General features: G+C 38.2%; 1 long non-coding RNA gene across 2 annotated transcripts; it reads left to right on the top strand.

The window, feature by feature from the left end:
* Positions 1 to 3,131: 3,131 nt before the first annotated feature.
* LOC126989399 (uncharacterized) lies at positions 3,132 to 3,907 on the top strand. Of its 2 annotated transcripts, none has more exons than XR_007743251.1 (2): positions 3,132 to 3,538; positions 3,655 to 3,907. It is a non-coding gene; the product is annotated as an uncharacterized LOC126989399 (long non-coding RNA). The 2 variants fall into 2 exon arrangements; XR_007743250.1 differs by having other exon boundaries at positions 3,132 to 3,600.
* Positions 3,908 to 20,428: the final 16,521 nt, after the last annotated feature.

The following is a 20,428-nucleotide window of genomic DNA, read 5'->3' as shown; positions in this document are numbered from 1 at the left end:
AATGAATAATTAGTGTTACTTTTTTACTTAATTTTTCATCTTATTACTTGTTTACATTCACATTATTCATCTTATTACATTTTATTGATCTTTTTTACATTCACACATTATTCATCTAATTACTTTTTAGTCATATATACATTCACATTCATGCGTCTCCTTCAACTTCACCTGTTTTTTGCATGCCATTAGTAGAGTAAGTGAATAATAAGTGTTGTTTCATTCACTTTATTATTCATCTACTTAATTATTATTCCTCTTATTAACTTCTACACGCGTCTTTTTTTACCAACCCTCCTCCCTTTATGTTACTAGTGGGGAAACCGGCTTCATTTCTTTTAATATTCATCATTTTACTTACTCTTTATTTATTTATTTATTTATTTATTTATTTTTTACCTTGCACTCATTTCTTTCAACTTTACCTGATTCCTGTATACACCTGATGAAGGAGTGAATAATGTGAATGCTCAGGGTGGCCTCCTTTACTTCATTATTCATCTATACTTATTCTTTTCACCGATTATTCTTCATCTTATACACCATTACAGTCTTCAACTTCATCTGCTTGCTGTATACACTTAATGAGGGGTAATTAAGGTTAAGCTGTGCTCGTTTACATTGTTATTCATTTTTACTTATCCATTTCACCGATTTTTCTACATCTTATTCATCTTCACACTCTTCCTCTTCAACTTCATCTGCTTGCTGTATGTACCTGATGGAGTGATTAAGGCAAATGCTCAAGGTGGTCTCATTCACTCAGTTATTCATACCACTTATTGTTCATCATCTTATTCACACCTTCATACTCACCTCCCTCTGCTATACCTGCTCCTAATTTATTCATCTCGTTATTATTTCTCACGTTATTCACCTTCATACTCACCTCCCTCTGCTGTTCCTTCCCCTAATTATTAATCTCACTAATTATTCCTCATCTTATTCACCTTCATACTCACCTCCCTCTGCTGTTCCTTCCCCTAATTATTAATCTCATTAATTATTCCTCATCATATTCACCTTCATACTCACCACTACTACTACTACTTCTGCTGCTAGGTCTTCGTGGCAGTGAGGCTGAACTCGGCTTGACTGAGATTCAAGACTCGGTGATCGCCACTTCGGCTCTGCATACTCTCCCTTTCCCTCCGTTGATAACTGCAACACAATCTCGCCGTTGCTACACAACTTATCACTATAGCATGATAAAAAGTACAACAGTGACAAACATGATGAAACAAGCGTCCAGGGCAGGGATCGTCCGTTTGTGTCCATCCACCTTTTGCTAGCGGACATCATCATCATCATCATCATCATTGTTATTATTCTACAACTATTTTCCCCGAGATTCCTAATTCAAGAAAGTATCATCATATTTACGCCGGATCGCAGGAGTATTGTTGTAGTTGTTGAGGATTCTAGGTGCACGCACGCACGCACGCACACGGCATGATGGAACTTCTGGAATGTTTCGTTCACTACACAGTTAATGTTTGCTCCTGTAACATTATTATTATTATTATTATTATTATTATTATTATTATTATTATTATTATTATTATTATTATTATTATTATTATTATTATTATTATTACTATTATCATCATTATTATTATTATGATGATTAGTAGTAGTGATCAGAAAATTACAGGAGTGCTTTTTTTTCTTTTTTTTTTAAACTTCCTCTCTTTCCCCCTTTTATTTTCTTGTATCTAAACAATTATTTCCTATACATCCACTTACCTCAAAAAAAGACTACATAAAACAAATAAAACCATATATAAACGTTAGCCTTCTTACATTATAATTATTTTTTTCATTATCTTCATTATTATTATTATTACGCTTTTTAACCAACATTTTCCTTTTCTGTTCCCAATTAACTCACGTGCTTCTCTTTCCTTCCCAGGTGAGTGACGAGTGACGAGGATGAGGCTGAGGCAGTAGAGGTGTACCAGGTAAGGTGTGTGTGTGTGTGTGTGTGAGAGAGAGAGAGAGAGAGTAATAAACACAGTATGCAGCAGCTAACACAAGAGCATTAGTAGAGACAGAAGCGGGAGGGAAATGATCTCTTTATCTCCTTTAAAGAGAGAGAGAGAGAGAGAGAGAGAGAGAGAGAGAGAGAGAGACCCTCCCATTCTCCCTACATAATATATTCAGGGGCGGATGATTTACCCATAGAAAGGTTTACCCTCTCCCTCCCCCTCCCTTCCTCCCTCCCAGCCCCCCTCTCTCCCCCCTAACCGGCCCCTCCCCCTATCCTTCCCCATCCCCCCCTCGCCCCCCTCACTGCCTGCTTACCCTCCTCCTGATAATTCGCTTACAAAATGGCCGATGATTCTCTCTCTCTCTCTCTCTCTCTCTCTCTCTCTCTCTCTCTCTCTCTCTCTCTCTCTCTCTCTCTCGGGATTGTCGCTCATTTTTTTTTCGGTGTGTTTATGATGCTCTCTCTCTCTCTCTCTCTCTCTCTCTCTCTCTCTCTCTCTCTCTCTCTCTCTCTCTCTCTCTCTCTCTCTCTCTCTCTCTCTCTCTCTCTCTCTCTCTCTCTCTAATTATAGGTAGAGAGAGTAAGAGTGGCAGGTAGACAGACAGACCAGCAGGAAAATAGTAGGAAAAATGTACAACTAAACAGACAGGAAACAGACAGACAGACTAACAAGGAAAGAGATAAACAGATAGATAGACAGCTGGACTAAAGATGGAAAGAAATGAAAAGTAAGAAAGGAAGGAAAAAAGGAAAGGGAAATGAAGGGAGGGAGGAAGGAAAGGAAAGAAAAATTAGGATAGGAAAGGAAGGAGAGGAGAGGTAGGAAGGAAGGACGGAAGTACAATGACAGAAAGGAATAATATAAATAGATGATAAGGAATGAAAGGATATATAAACTGGAGAAAAGAGAGGAAAATAAGTAAGGAGGGAAGAAAGGGATAGAGGCAGGATTATAAGATGTTGAGAGTAAAAGGAAAAGAAAAAAAAGTAGATAAAGAGGTAGGAAGGAAGGAAGGTATGGAAAAATAAGAGGTGATAGAACAAAGGAAAATATATAGAGATAGAGAGAGATACATAGATAGATTGATAGAAATAGGGAGAGAGAGAGAGAGAGAGAGAGAGTTAATGAAGCAAGGAAAAAAAAAATGAATGAAAGGAAGTAAAGAAATAGAGAATACTAAAAGATAGGAATGAAAGAAATAGATATTAACCAGTGAAAGGGTAGAGAGGAGAGAAAAGAGAAAGGAAAGAAAGAAGGATTAAGAAATTTTGAAAGATAAAAAGGAAAAAAAGAAAATAATGAGATAGGAAGGTAGGAAAAATGAAGAAATGGTAGAAAAGGAGAGACATTAAAGAAGGACAGGAGGAAGAAATGTTGAAAAATATAATAAGAGAAAGAGAGAAGGTAGAAAAATATAAGAGAAAGAGAGAAGGTAGAAAAATATAAGAGAAAGAGAGAAGGTAGAAAAATATAAGAGAAAGAGGGAAGGTAGAAAAATATAAGAGAAAGAGGGAAGGTAGAAAAATATAATAAGAGAAAGAGGGAAAGTAGAAAAATATAATAAGAGAAAGAGGGAAGGTAGAAAAATATAATAAGAGAAAGAGGGAAAGTAGAAAAATAGAAAGAAGGAAGGTAGAAAATTATAATAAGAGAAAGACGGAAGGTAGAAAAATATAAGAGAAAGAAGGAAGATAGAAAAATATAAGAGAAAGAGGGAAGGTAGAAAAATATAAGAGAAAGAGGGAAGGTAGAAAAATATAAGAGAAAGAGGGAAGGTAGAAAATTATAAGAGAAAGAAGGAAGGTAGAAAAATATAATAAGAGAAAGACGGAAGGTAGAAAAATATAAGAGAAAGAAGGAAGGTAGGAAATTATAATAAGAGAAAGACGGAAGGTAGAAGAATATGATAAAAGAAAGAGGGAAGGTAGAAAAATAAAATAAGAGAAAAAGGGAAGGTAGAAAAATATACAAAGAAAGCAAGTAGAAAAATAAATAAAAGGTAAGATATAATGAGAGAAGTAAACGCGGATTCAAAGGCAGGAGGACCGAAAATTAAAAAAAAAAATGCAGGAGGGAAGAGAATAAGGAATAAATAAACGAAGATAAAAACGAAGGTAGAGAGGTAGGAAGGAGGGAATAGTAGAAAATAACGAAATCTGCTTGTTAGAGAAAGAGGTAAGTAGTGAAAGTAGGAAGGATTGAAGAAGGTATAAAAAGTAACGAAAAAAAAACTACGAAAATAAACAAAGATAAAGGTAAACCACACACACACACACACACACACACACACACACACACACACACACACACATACATACACAAGGGGTCACTAGAGGTCAGCCGTGACGTCACAAAGTTCAAAGGTCAGTCCTCGGGGGGTCATATTCTCTCTCTCTCTCTCTCTCTCTCTCTCTCTCTCTCTCTCTCTCTCTCTCTCTCTCTCTCTCTCTCTCTCTCTCTCTCTCTCTCTCTCTCTCTCTCTCTCTCTCTCTCTCTCTCTCTGTTTTATTTGATGTACAGAGGTCATTTCTTTTACTGTTGGGTAAGATATTTTTAGATTTTGTGAACTATTATTATTATTGCTTTTATTATTATTATTATTATTATTATTATTATTAGTAGTAGTAGTAGTAGTAGTAGAAGGAGTAGTAATATTAGTGGTGGTAGTAGTAGTAATTTAAGTAAAGATTAAAACCAATAAAGCACCACACTTGCACATGATTTTAAGCAAGAAAAGAAGAAAAGGCAACTATATTTTCTTCCTCTTATTTTTTTATCTTTAACTATAACTATCTACCTGTCTATCCATCTATCTATATCTGTATGTTTGGGTTCCTCAATACTCAATTCCTTACTTCGTACATGCATAGCTGTATTGCCTTCATACCGCAAGTGGTGTTTGTAATTGTACGTATAATGACTGCACAGCGCACGATAAAACTGTCTGTCTGTATGTTCTTATATTCTTAACCCCACACATTTTCTCTCTCTCTCTCTCTCTCTCTCTCTCTCTCTCTCTCTCTCTCTCTCTCTCTCTCTCTCTCTCTCTCTCTCTCGTTTTTTTCATTTCTAAGTGTGTTAAAGTCTTCTTCACTTAAATGTTGTTGTTTGAAGTGTTTCCTGAGGCGAGAGAGAGAGAGAGAGAGAGACCGTGTTGTCTCAGGTAATTTTGTTCGGTGTGTTGCAGGTGAGAAGCTAAATCAGTGTTGCGTGTGAGAGTTGTCGTGATTATAATGCGATAGACACTGTTTGCTCTCTCTCTCTCTCTCTCTCTCTCTCTCTCTCTCTCTCTCTCTCTCTCTCTCTCTCTCTCTCTCTCTCTCTCTCTCTCTCTCTCTCTCTCTCACACACACACACACACACACACACACACACAAACACACACACTCAAAATGGCAGGCGCTCGTCATGTAATGGTCGGCGTGCTTGACCGGCTGAAAAAATTAAAGTAAATATATCATTGAAATTAATTATCGAGTGTGTGTGTGCATATCTGTGTGTCTGTGCTTGTGTGTGTGTGTGTGTGTGTGTGTGTGTGTGTGTGTGTGTGTGTGTGTGCGCTATAATTCGAAGGATAATTGTCATAAGCAAATAGTAATACCACTACTGTTACCACCACCACCACCACCACTACTACTACTACTACTACTACTATCACTACTACTATCTTAACTATCACAAATCATATCACCGCTAATATCTCCTCTTACTATATTATCGGACATCCCCCATCAGCACCTCTAACACCATCACCACCATAACTATCACCACCACCACCACCACCAGCAACAACAACAACCACATCACCAGCATCACCAACACATCCTTTCCTCGTAACCTTTTAAGAGTCCCAATTGCAAGCACTCCAAGGCCTTCCCGGAACCTTGACCTTTCTCCTTATCGCCGCTGCCCTTCCTAACGCGGCGAATATGTTGGTGTTCCGCAGGGCCACTCACTTCCTGACCATGTTTTCGTCTTTAGTGGTGTAAGGATGGGTGCTGGTAAGATGGGGGTTGTTCTTTATCTTTTGCTTTATTTTTCTTGACTTTTCTAGTATTTTTTTATTACTCAACTTGTTTTCTTCTATTTTTCTTTTTTTTACATGATGTTTTCTGTTTTTTTTCTTTTTCTTCTTTATCTTTTTACTCATCTACATTTTTCTTCTACTTTTTTTCTACTTTATCTTCTTCATCTTTACTATTCTCCTTCCTATTCTTCATAACTCAAGTCTTCTTTATATCCATATTTTTTTGTCATTGTTTTTATTTCTTTTAGTTTTCTATTTGACCTTTTTCGTTCATAGTTATATTTTTGGAATCTTTTTTTAAATTCAGTCTGTCAGTTATGTTCATTTAAATGCTTATTATCTACTTATCCACTTATCCACCTATCTATCTTTATATATTATTATTTATCTATTTAATTATCCTTCTGTTACTTTCCCTAACCTTACTCTCCACATCTATCCACATCACGTCTGTCCTTTTCAAAACCCCACCTCCGTCAGTCGTCCATTCCACCCACCAGGCTTCCATTCACATTAATCATCTATCCACTTATAAGCCACCAACAGTCACAGTCCATATCTTCATCCACAGTCATACACACTAAACCATCCACATTCAATCCCACCACCACACGATCCTCCACACACAGTCACCCACCATCTCTTCCACGCAGTAATCAATTCATTCATCCACTTATGGCTCTCATATACACATAAAAGATCTCGTCCATATCCCTTTCCACACAGCGGCCTCCATTACTAAACATCCACACAAGCCTAGCACAAAAGCCCTCAACATTCTTTTCTGCAGATTTATCTTCACATTCATCCATTTAAATATTCTACTGTCCCTTCAACACCCATCACATCTCTCTACCCAGCTATCCGCACAGAGTCAGTTATATCACTCTCCACATACCTTCCACACAGTCAATCTTACCACTTACCACATTCTCTATACAGCTATATACACCAAATTAACCATACCCCCCTTCCACATCACTCTCTACCCATTTATCCACACAGTCAGTTATACCACTCCACATACCCTTCCACACAGTCAATCTTACCACCTACTACATTCTCTATAGAGCTATACATACCAAGTTAACCATACCCCTCTTCCACATCACTCTCTACCCATCTCAGCAAATAGAGCCCTCCATCTCCCTTGCCTACAAAGGTATCCACACAATATCCGCCCACATGAGCTTTCACGCCATCCTCCATATCCCTGTCCTCTCCGTTTTCCACATTTCACAACCTGCCACACACTCCCATATTCTCAGACGCTTTCAACTCTCACAACAAATACTTCCATAGCCCGCAAAGGAGATTGGTTGGGTTCTCGTGAGTTCTTTTTCGTATTCATGGTGCAGAAGCCTTGTCAAACTATCACTAGGTTCATAAAACTACCCCATGGAAATACTAACACAACCTCTACGAAAGCCTTATCTAATGCTGGTGTGTGAGCCCCGAAATGTGTGAGTATGAGCCTCTATTCTAACTCCCACACACATAGCCGTTTTGGTCGTCCCCTCCCGCGCCTCATCAGTGTATTACTGTCTCGCCTGCCTGGTCACTTCAGGTAAAGTTTGACGTGATATTATTCCTTCCGCGTCTCCTCCTGTCTTGTTGGATTAGACTGAGCCGAGTGTGGTTTTATTGTTTTATGTTTTGTGTTTTATTTTTGTTTGTTTTTGTCACTATTTTTGGTCAGCCGTAAAGGAGACAGACAATTCGTTTTCTTCTACTATTTCTTTCTTTTTACATTTTCTATTTCTCTATTTTTTCTTCTACTTTTCAGCCGGGAAAGGAGGTAGACTTCTTTTTCTCCTTCCTTTTCTTTCTTCTTTTTCATCATCTTTTTCTTCTTGTTTTCACACTGCCTTTTCTACTATTTGTTCCTCTTCTTCCAACACGTTGCGGCGAAGACAAAAACAACAGGAAAACTAGAAAATGAATGTCATATGTTGGGATCAGATTTTGTTAGTCTCCCTTCTTTACAAAGTTTTATTGCGTAAAAAAAATAAGAACAGTTCCTCCACCACGCAGGTCCAAATAAATATATATAAAAAAAACAGAAGAATGCAAAAGAATAGACGTCAAAGAAGAATTGTTAGACTTGCTTCGAATCTTTTCTTTCTATTTTGTTTTATTCTTTTTTTCAACATTTGTGGCTCTTGTCTTGTCGCGTCGCTTGGTTGGCTTCAAATTGGAATGTCTGTCTGTCATTCTTCGATCCTTCACTCTGTCCATCACCATCACCTGTCCATTTTTGTATTATAATTTTTTTTCTGTCCACTGTTTGTCTGTCGATCCCTCTGTCTGTCCATCACCTATCTATTCTGTCCATCACCTGTCACCTGTCCGTTTTTTGTATTTTTTTCCTGCAGTTGTCATTAATTTTTTTTTTCATTTTTCTGTCCACTGTCTCTTCAGTACCAGGATCATCTTCGTTTTATTATTTTCTGCAATTGTGTTTTTTTCATTCTGTCCACTATCTGCCTATCGGTCTGTCTATCTTCATCTTCATTCCCTAAGTCTGTCTATCACGATCAGCTATCCTGACGTTTTTGGCTATTTTTGTATTACTATTATTTATTTACTTATTTTTCTATAGTAATGTGATTTTTTTCTTTTCTTTTTTTTTCTTCTTTTTTTTCATTATCCTATCCACTATATATGTCTGCGTTTGAACATCTGTGATTTTTTTTGTGCTTGCCTTCGCTAGTTCATGATCGTCTCTTTATTTCCTATTAATTTTATTCTTCTTCATTACAGCAATCTAATACTTTTTGTTTACCGTCTGTCTTCCATCAGTCAATCACGTCTGAACTTAAGTGACGGTTTGTCTGTCTTTTTTTCTTATCGTCTGTCCAAGCGCCTGCCATTTTTTTAGGTCTAGAGAAGACAGTCCAAGGGCGGAGAGAGAGAGAGAGAGAGAGAGAGAGAGAATGTGATACTTCTAAACACAAAATATATAATGCCTCTCCCTCTTGTCTAAAAAATATAATAATGATAAACAAGGTTGAACTCCAACGAATAGCCTTCACATGTCTTTGCTTTTTCTTAATGTCTATTCGCTGTTTAAAATCGATCACGTAGGCTTCCCATATTCTTCTATTACCACCTTCCATCCTTCCAGTCCAAGAATTTACAAAAACATCATTCTCTGGCTTACTAGTGCTGGAAAACCCTCAGTACCCTGCAGTACCCTCTCCTCTCTCCTATTTTTATCCATCCCTAAAACAGTCGTATTTTCACCAGTTTGTGTTGGAAAATGTAAGAATCTGCAATACACTGATCTCTCATTATCTTCCTTGTACTGTTGTTTCTGTCCCCTTGCCTTCCTGTCTCTCTAGTCCAAGAATATTCTGCAACCGTCATATGTTCGCCGATTTCTGCTAGAGAACATAAACAGATGCAATACTACTGTTCTCTAGTTTTCCATCTTCATTTTCCATCCTCTTCTGCGTCCTCATCTTCCTTTTCCCTCTCCTTCCCATTTTTCAGTCTAGGAATTTTCGAAAACCGTCATATTTTCACTGATTTGTGCTGCATTATATAATCATTTGCGGTACACTGTTTTCTAGCTCTACATCATCTTTTTCATTCCTCTCCCGCGTCCTCATCTCCCTCTTGTCTTTCCTTCCCATCCCTTTAGTCCAGGAATGTTTTAAAGGCGTTATACTTTCATTATAATTGGTGGTGGAGGACCTAAACATTTGCAATACATTTTCCTCTTAGATTTACGTCATTTTTTCCTTCCTCTTCCGCGTCCTCATCTTCCTATTGTCTTTCCTTTCAGTCATTTTAGTCCAGGAATGTTTTGAAGGCGTTATACTTTCATTATAATTGGTGGTGGAGGACCTAAACATTTGCAATACATTTTCCTCTTAGATTTACGTCATTTTTTTCCTTCCTCTTCCGTGTCCTCATCTTTCTATTGTTTTTCCTTCCCATCCCTTTAGTCCAAGAATGTTTATTATAATTGGTGATGGAGGACCTAAACATTTGCAATACATTCTCCTTTTAGATTTACGTCATTTTTTTCCTTCCTCTTCCGTGTCCTCATCTTTCTATTGTTTTTCCTTCCCATCCCTTTAGTCCAAGAATGTTTATTCTGAAGGCGTCATACATTTCACTACATTCTCCTTTTAGATTTACGTCATTTTTTTTCTCTTCTCGTCGTCCTCTCCTCTTCCCCCTTTTCCTTCCCATCCTTGGAGTCCAGGAATATTCTGAAGGCGTCATACTGGCGCTGAACAACCTGAGAATATACAATAAACTGACCTTATTTCCATCTATTTTTTCATTCCTCTTCCTCGTACTTATATTCTCCCTGTTTCTTTCCCTACCCATCTTTTTAGACCAAGAATGGTCTACAACCGTCATATAGAATATACAATAAACTCACCTTATTTCCATCTGTTTTTCATTCCTCTTCCTCGTACTTATATTATTTCTATTTCTTTCCCTTCCCTTCTTTTTTAGACCAAGGATGTTCTAAAACCGTCATATTTTCGCCAATTTGAGGTTGAGTGCCTAACATTTGCAATACACTGTCCTTTAGTATTGCATCATCTTTTTCCTTCCTCTTCTGCGTCCTCTTCCTCCTGTTCCCGTTCCTTTCCATGTTTTTAGTCGAAGCATGTTATAAATTCGTTGTATTATCACTCATTTGCGCTGGAAAACCTAAGAATCTACAATACACTTATTTTTCATCTCTCTCTCTCTCTCTCTCTCTCTCTCTCTCTCTCTCTCTCTCTCTCTCTCTCTCTCTCTCTCTCTCTCTCTCTCTCTCTCTCTCTCTCTCTCTCTCTCTCTCTCTCTCCTTCGTTTTCATATTCATCCTATTCCTTTTCATTCCCATATATTCCTTGTCTTGAAATGTCTTAAATTCGTCATTCATTCGTCGGTTTTCCTATTCCACACTTTACATCCACATCAGCCATTCACGGTTATCCATACATACTCATCCACTCCACCCTTCAGTATCATAGTCCACGTTGCCATCCACATCGCCTTCCACATATCTTTCCACACAAACCATCCACATAGCTATCTACATATTATCCACATCAACCGCTCACAGTCACCCAGACTTACACATTCTTTATCATTTTCTAGACCCTTCCACACCCTTCTTTATCATTTTCCACATAGCTATCCACATTGCCTTTTCATCCCTTACCGCATAGCTCTGCTCATTACCTTTTCTCACATTCTTTTCCACACTAAACCATCCACAGTCATCCACACCTAACAACCCACCCACATCCCAGTTCCACCCCTCCCTTCCACACCTCTTTCGGCATAGTTATATATTTTTCACACCTTCAAAATTCTAGCTCCACACTTTTACAGAGGCAGAAATTGGCTCGTACACTCCGTTCCACTTTTCATCTCCAGTAAACTCTGTAACACGCTGTCGTCTTTATTTCATTTGTTACCCGCGTTCCTCCACCCGTTTTAATATTGTTTTATTCATTTCTTTATTTCCAGCGTTTTAACTATTGCCGCCATTCCGTCATTCCCTTGCAAGGCTTCACCAGCGAATATCTTTATTTTCTTTTATGGTTTGTTTCTTTCAACTCGAGAGGATGAAATTTTAGATTGGCTGCGTTTTTGTTGATGCTTAGGAGAACTGATGTATGGAGCATGTTCATTTTTGACGCCTAACATAAGATTTACAGAAAAAAAAAACTAATATGGATATTGCAAACAGAGAGAGACAAAATGCTGGAGATGACACGGGGAGATAGGAAGGAGATAGGACATAGGAATAGGAAGGATAGGATTAGGGAACAGATAGAAGTCGAAGATACTCTAATGGACGATCAAAAATACAAAGTTAACTTAAGGAGGCCATATCATTCTTATAGAACTGATAACATGTGGAGAGCCAGAGTAACAGAGTGGCAGTCCAGGAACGGTGGAAGGCAGGGCGGACAGAGAACCATGTGGAGCGGTGAAATTAGAACCTTTGCCGGAGCAGGGTGGAGCAGGTTAACATCAGACGCTGAGCGGAAAATGTTGGGACAGGCCATTGTTCTGCGGTGGACGTGTAATGGCTGGCTGAGGATGATGATGGTGATGATGATTAGGATGAATTTCATTTTAGCTTTTTTTGTTGTTTTCTATAAATAAAGGAAACGGAGATGGAAATGTTATAATCTCTGTTTTGAGACATTATTTATTTTTCTGTTTTGAATTTGATATCTTAATTTGTGTTTTTCATCTATTTTTGTTTGAATTTGATTTCTTAATTTACGTTTATTTTTCTTGAATTTAAGGAAGCAAAGGTTGATAAGGAGGGTTTTCACGGCTGTTATGAAAAATTTAATGAATATATTCTGTATGATTTAAAAAAAAAAATTGATTTTGGATTGTGCTAAATATTTTCGTTACTGACTAAATGGAAAGGAAGAAATTTAGCCTAACAACCTCAGAAATACATCTCTTGTATACTTTCGGTTATGGCTGAATAGAAAGGGAGAAATTTAGCCTAATAACCTCAGATGTAAGTGTTGTCGTATACTTTCGTTTCTGGCTAAATGGAAATGAAGAAATCTAGCCTAATAACCTCAGAAATACGTGTTCTTTTATACTTTCGTTTCTGGATGAGTGAAGTGAAGAAATCTAGCCTAATTACCTCAGAAATACGTGTTCTTGTATACTTTCGTTTCTGGATAAATGGAAATGAAGAAGTCTAGCCTAATAACTTCAGAAATACGTGTTCTTTTATACTTTCGTTTCTGGATAAATGGAAATGAAGAAGTCTAGCCTAATAACTTCAGAAATACGTGTTCTTTTATACTTTCGTTTCTGGATAAATGGAAATGAAGAAATCTAGCCTAATAACCTCAGAAATACGTGTTCTTTTATACTTTCGTTTCTGGATAAATGGAAATGAAGAAGTCCAGCCTAATAACTTCAGAAATGCGTGTTCTTGTATACTTTCGTGTCTGGCTAAATGAAAAGGAAGAAATTTAGCCTAATAACATCAGATGTAAGTTTTGTCGTATACTTTCATGTCTAGCTAAATGGAAAGGAAGAAATTTAGCCTTATAACCTCAGAAATACGTGTTCCTGTATACTTTCGTTTCTGGATAAATGGAAATGAAGAACTCTAGCTAAATAGCCTCGGAAATACGTGTTCTTGTATATACTTTCGTTTCTGGATAAATGGAAATGAAGAACTCTAGCCTAATAACCTCAGAAATAAGTGTTGCTGTATACTTTCGTTTCTGGATGAATGGAAATGAAGAAATCTAGCTAAATAGCCTCAGAAATACGTGTTCTTGTATATACTTTCGTTTCTGGATAAATGGAAATGAAGAACTCTAGCCTAATGACCTCAGAAATACGTGTTCTTGTATACTTTCGTTTCTGGATGAATGGAAGTGAAGAAATCTAGCCTAATTACCTCAGAAATACGTGTTCTTGTGTACTTTCGTTTCTGGATAAATGGAAAGGAAGAAATCTAGCCTAATAACATCAGAAATAAGTGTTCTTGTATACTTTCGTGTGCCACCCTCGGTAATGGGCGTACGGCGTGTGTTTGCCCTCTATCAAACATTACCAATCAATCACTCGATCGGTCACTCGCGTAATTTAATGGCTATTGGCGGATGATGCGATGAAGACTGACTAATAGATGTACTCAGAGGGGTAGGAGATCATTATTATTATTATTATTATTATTATCGTCGTCATATTCATTATTATTATTATTATTATTATTATTATTATTATTATTATTATTACTGCTACTTCTACTAATTTGTCTACTACCTCTCCTGCAAACACTACTACTACTACTACTACTATTACTATTACATTGACGTCAGAAAATAAAACTAGAATCGCACCCACACTCTCTAGCAGCCCAGCGTTACTCTTGTCCTCATATCACATCATCGCCCTCCGCTGCTACGCGATATGATTGCATGACTCAAGTGTTCCTCGTGTTACCGTGAGTGTGAGGTGGCATGTCCGGTGTACTTATTTTCCTTCCTGCCGCCAAAGGAGTGGTGGTCGTAGTAGCGCTATTTATAACAGCAGTAGTAGTAGTAGTATCAGCAGAATCATCAATCGTTGTAATAGTGGTAGTAGGAAAAGAAGTAGTGATAATAATGATAAAAAAATATGAAGACAATAATGATAATAATCATGTAAAAATAATTACAATAAGATAGAGAAGAGAAAATTAATCATACTATTTGATTATGTAATCGCATTAGTTCTGAGCTAAATAATTCAAGTCTCATGATGATGATGATAATGATGACGATGATGATGATGATGATGACGATGATGATGATGATAATAAAATCATAGTAATAAGAAAAATAAGAGGACAAAGAAGAGGAAGAAGAAAAAGAAAGGAAAAGGTGATAATATATAGATGTAGAAAATAACGATGACAATAATAATAATAATAATAATAATAATAATAATAGTAACAACCTAAATAATTGATAAATACAAACCATCAAAAAACAGCGACAAGGTACACACACACACACACACACACACACACACACACACACACACATACACAGCAGGTGACGCATCAGGTATGCCTCTAAGTACAGGTGTCACGGTGCCAGTGCAGGTGACAGGAGGCTAATAATTATTCGGGGAGATATTGTGTGTGGACAGGTATTCCTTGAGGGGCGGTAGGGCAGAGGAGGAAATACATGCGTCGGATTTATAAATAGACTGGAATGCCACCGAGTTATATGAAAAAGTAGAGAAATAGATAATAAAAGGAGTAGGTCGTGCGTTTATGGATCATATTTTAAAACATTTCGTCGCCCGAGTTCACATATTCAAGTCTTTCTTATGAGCTTGGGGCATTTCTAGGGTTAGTTTTGTGACCCTGGTGGTAGTTTGACCCTTCTTCTATACTGTGAACCTAAGAAAACACTCATTAGAACCCAGTTGATTGCCCTCTTTGACTTTTAGAAATAGTTGATGTAAAAATCGAAAGTTTCTTATAATACCGACCTATATGCGAGAAAACAGGAAAAAATGAATAATATTAAAGAAACTGGCATTATGAAGAGACTGAAATGGCACAACAACAAAAAGGAAAAGAAAGGAAATTGAAATGAGTGGTATGTTCTGAGTTTGTATGCGAGAACAGTGACATGCAGAGACATACAAAAGGGAATCATAACAAAGATAATAGCGATATGAATGAACTGAAATGCCACGGAGTTTACAAAAAGAAATAAACAAGGAGAGGTGTAGGTTCAGACTTTGTATACGAGAAGAGAAACCGACAAAACATAAATACATTAAGGAAACTGTCACCTTGCTGCTCCATGTAAAAGAAGACACAGAGGAATGTGCCAAAAGACGATGACCAAGTATAGCTTCAGATGTCTCCTGATAGTCTCAGCGCGAAAGGGTTCAAGTTGTAGGAAGGAAGATATATATAGAGGAATCAAAACCACTGAGAAAATTAAGGCGATGAAAGTGTAATATTGCTCGTTAACTCTTGCATTAGGAAGTTGGACAACGTAGAGATGAGCTTGAGTAGAGTCTTGTGCGCTGAAACTAACAGATTATATTTCCCTTATTTATTTATTTTTGTTTTGCCCATGTTTATCAAGCTATTGCATATTGTGTTGCTGGACGGAGTGCATATTATTATTATTATTATTATTATTATTATTATTATTATTATTATTATTATTATTATTATTATTATCATCATCATTCTTTCTTTTTATTTTTTATCTTTCGTTAAATATATACGTTCACTAAACTACCCTTAAGACTGAAGCAGAATATCCAAATACTTCTGTCTCTCTGTCTTCCACCATGGTGATGTTTTTGTTTTGTTTTTCCTTGATGCCATAAGCCTTCTCCAAATAAGGTAGTACTGCGGTTTGAATGTGTGTGTGTGTGTGTGTGTGTGTGTGTGTGTGTGTAGACTTTATCCTCTTCATATTTTCATTCCCATTTCTCTATTTCTTTCTTTTTATTCCTTATTATCCCTTTCCCCTTTTTCCTTTCCAGTTCTTCCTCTAAGTCCTTATTTTCAATGTTTCCTTATTACACTTTTTCAAATAGCTTATCACACCCCTTCCTTGCCTTTTGTGTATGTTTCTTTGCAATGTTTCCTTATTACACTTTTTCAAATAGCTTATCACACCCCTTCCTTGCTTTTTGTGTATGTTTCTTTGCAATATTTCCTTATTACACTTTTTCAAATAGCTTATCACACCCCTTCCTTGCTTTTTGTGTATGTTTCTTTGCAATGTTTCCTTATTACACTTTTTCAAATAGCTTATCACACCCCTTCCTAGCCTTTTGTGTATGTTTCTTTGCAATATTTCCTTATTACACTTTTTCAAATAGCTTATCACACCCCTTCCTTGCTTTTTGTGTATGTTTCTTTGCAGTGTTTCCTTATTACACTTTTTCAAATAGCTTATCACACCCCTTCCTTGCTTTTTGTGTATACGTTTAGCGGCTCTTAAAAAGCCTCTTGGGGACTTTTTGCACCCGTAGCGCTAAGCCGCTCACTTTCAAACATTTCTGGGCTTACACACCCACAGTTAATGAGGCTTTCGTAGCAGTAGTGAGGTATATCCATGGGAAGTTTTATTGGCCTAGTGATATTGACAAGCATTCTGCACCATGAACGTGAAAAACACTCATGAAGAGGATGAAGAAGAAAGTAATAGAAGGTAAAAAAACAAAAAAACAAGGCAGAGAAAAGGAAAGAATGAATGAAAAGATGGAGAGGAAAACAACGTAGGAGATAAAGACGAAGGTAATGAAAAGAAAAAGATAAAACAGAAGATCAAGAAGAAGGAAGAATAACGGGAAGGAAAAAAGTTAGAAAGAGGAAAGATTTAGGATGACAGAAGCAGAGAGAGAGGAGAGGAGGAGGAGAAGGATTGAGATAAAGAGGATGAAGAAAAAGATAATGTTTTGAGAGCCGAAAGTGTTTGAGAATACAAGCGTAAAGAGAACTTCGCATATTTACCTGACCCATGCACTTTTTATCATCTTCTAGGCTACTTCTTAAGCTCTTGTGATAGTCCCTGCTACTCGTTGGGCTCTGGATATGGCATCTTACGGCCTTGTGATAGTCCCTCTCCTGTCATCCCCTTAGGCACACCTGGTTGCTTTAATGACACTGTTGGCACCGTTGAAAGTGTACTTATTTTGAGCTTTGATGTGTTGTGGTTGAGTCTGGCCCTGTATAGAGGCAGTTGTGGTGTGTAGAAAGTGTTGGATGTGGCTACGTATAGTGGTGTGATGATAGGTAACTTTTTTGCGGTTAGAAGACGCAGACCAATGGAGAAAAAATAGAAAACAAAAAAGTATCGAAACCTGTACCTCCTATAAAGATAAAAGAGGCAGAGAACTTACTTTTTTTTATCGTTTTTGAACGGAAAGGGAGACGGAACTGGGGTTGAATGAATGATGAAAAATAAGTGCCAGAAAATGCTCTAAAAAGTAAAACACGACATTGCCAAAAACAAGATCTTATTGAATTTTAGCGGTGTCTCGATTCTTCTGTTTTGAGATAATAAAGTCGTAGGAAAAAGGAAATCCTCATCTTTCATCCTCCCTATGCTCTTTGTAGGTGTTTATATGGACACACACACACACACACACACCTAATGCCCATCAATCAGGTGCCTATGTAAACCTGGCACTTATTAATGGGGCAAAACTACCGTACTTGTTTGTTCACCATACTCCTGGGCCTTGTTGTGTGTGTGTGTGTGTGTGTGTGTGTGAGAGAGAGAGAGAGAGAGAGAGAGAGGTTATGAACGCCTACAGAAAGCATATAGAGGTTGAAAATGAGGAGTTTCAGCTGCCAAGACATAAAACAGAAACGTACTCGGTTACGGATGTCAGAATACGAGTTTGAGGTACCAAGGGAAAAAAAAGAGATGCAGCATTTTTTTTTTCAGGAAGGGAGGCAGCTCAAGGAAAATAAAAAGAAATAAAAACCCTAAGCAAAAAGAAAAATAAAGAATGAGAGGCCAGGAGAGAGGTCAGTTTGTAATAAGAGGCGGATGACCAAGCGCTGAATATGAATGCCTGGAATTTGACGCTGCTACAAAGAAAAAAACATTAGAGTTATAAATCAGAAACGTTAATATTCAAGGCTAAAATATATATATATATATATATATATATATATATATATATATATATATATATATATATATATATATATATATATATATATATATATATATATATATATATATAAAGCTGCATCAGCCATAATTTAACAGCTAAAGTAGTTCTCCAAAAAGCTAAAAGACCTTCCCGATATAAAAACGTATCCACCCCCAAAAAAAAAAAAAAAATATGGAGCCACTTGGAGGAAGTTGGAGAAGTGTAATGTGTCGACGGGAGAGGATCTCTTTTTTTAAGGGATTTTTTTTCCAACGTTATTTTGCGACGGTAGTGCATGGAGGTAGTTTTGAAGAGAATTGTCCATATTTCATGTATTTCTCTCTCTCTCTCTCTCTCTCTCTCTCTCTCTCTCTCTCTCTCTCTCTCTCTCTCTCTCTCTCTCTCTCTCTTTTTTCTACCGAGGAGTGAGCATCTTTTCCGCGCATGACCACGCACGTGACATGCAGGCCCGGGATACCACCACCACCACCTCCTCCTCCTCCTCCTCCTCCTCCACCACCACGTGTCATAACTTTGCCCAGCCACTCGGCGTCGCCAAGTCCCTCACAGGCTTCCATATCCACACATGTTGGGTTTCTATAATTATATAACACGTGATCCCCGGCCTTCACGTCCTGGGAACGGTGACCCAGTTAGAGGACACTGCAGAAGGCGGCACACTTGTCTGCGCCACCGTCAGCGTCAAAGCGTGGCGGCGACAGGATTCACTGGTCGTATTCCTGAACATTTCGGCGCCCAAGCACACATATTTGACAAGGCTTTCGAAGGAGTCTTGAGCATCTCCAGGGGTAGTTTTATGACCCTTCTTCTGTACCATGAAGGTGAAAAAAACACGTTTGAACCCGACTAATCTCCTTTTTGGCCTTTGGAAATAGATGATGTAAGAGGCGGAAGCGTCTGAGAATACCAACATAAGAGGCGGCGATGACCTTCCTTCGTTCATCTTTGCCGTGACTAAAAATAGAACACTACTTTCGCGACGCCTACAGACCGTCATTAGGACTTCATTAGGAGCAGCGAGTAGCGGGCTTTTTTTTTATTATTGTTTCCTTTTTTGTGCTCTTGAGCTGCCTCTTTTGTTGTAAAAAAAAAAATCTGCTGATGCAAGATGCTATACAAACATTTTTAGTGCCAAGACAAGGGCCACCAAATAACTTTTTCTAGTGCCTGCCCCACCCAAGCCAGTACAGTACACCAACCACTGGCACCCCTTCCTGGCACCCCTGACCATGTATGGTGCCCCCATAGCCTTGTGGCGTCCAAGTGTTCCCACCTCCACGCCGCCTCAGGAAACAGCTCTTTGCCTCATTTTTAGCCACTTAACCTCCTAAACCACGGGTTCAAAGGGAACCCCAGTGATGCCCAGGGAGATGGAAAAAGCAACAACAACAATAAACAAGAAAGCAATAAATCAGATGATAAATGTCATCTCGATTTTGAAGCGCAGAATCGAAATAAAATCCATGTAATTTCTTATTTCCTTAGAAAAAAAAACTCACAACGACGGACGGCCAGAAAGATATCAAAAAGATGGAATGATAAAACAAACAAGTCATCTCAAGTCAGCGTCAGTGTACTTCCTTGATTCCGCAGCGCTGCCGAGGCCGGGAACACATTCTGCTCCTTGTGTTCCGGGAAGCCGGAGCTCCCTCACTGCCACAAAAATAACCCAATAACAAGGATTGAATAATAAAACGAAACTGGAATCAATGCACGCCCATATTTACAAAAATACCACAGGTTTGAAGGCCAAGTGCCATTTTTTACATTTCAGTTATTTGTTCCGTCTATATTTATCTGTTTTCGCGGCCCCGCGCGGCACCACGGACGGCCGTGTGCTGAAGACCCGAGACTGCGCGGCTCCGTGTGTGTGTGTGTGTGTGTGTGTGTGTGCGGCGCCGCGGCTCAGCGCTACACCACGCCGTGCACGCCCAGACACACACAGTCACACACACATTCGTAGACACACACGTACACACAAACACACAGCACGTCCGCCGCCACGCCCTGGGGTCACAACAGACGCCTCTCGCCTGCCATTGCCTGTGTCGGCGTCCGTGTGTTTCACCCGCGCCGCCAGGATGAAAACAAAGCCCCTACCAGACCCCTATCACGCCTACCAAGCATACTCGCCACGCCTACGCCATATGCTCCTCGGCAGTCTTTTGCTATGTTTGTCCTGCTTGTGTTTTCTCCCACCTGTTAACTTATTAGGTATTGTTTTTGTCCCCTTGTTTATTCT

Source organism: Eriocheir sinensis, unplaced genomic scaffold (genome assembly GCF_024679095.1).
Source record: "Eriocheir sinensis breed Jianghai 21 unplaced genomic scaffold, ASM2467909v1 Scaffold1152, whole genome shotgun sequence".
Classification (NCBI taxonomy): Eukaryota; Metazoa; Arthropoda; class Malacostraca; order Decapoda; family Varunidae; genus Eriocheir; species Eriocheir sinensis.
The sequence above is the reverse complement of the archived record's forward strand: the minus strand, read 5'-3'. Positions and strand labels throughout refer to the sequence as shown.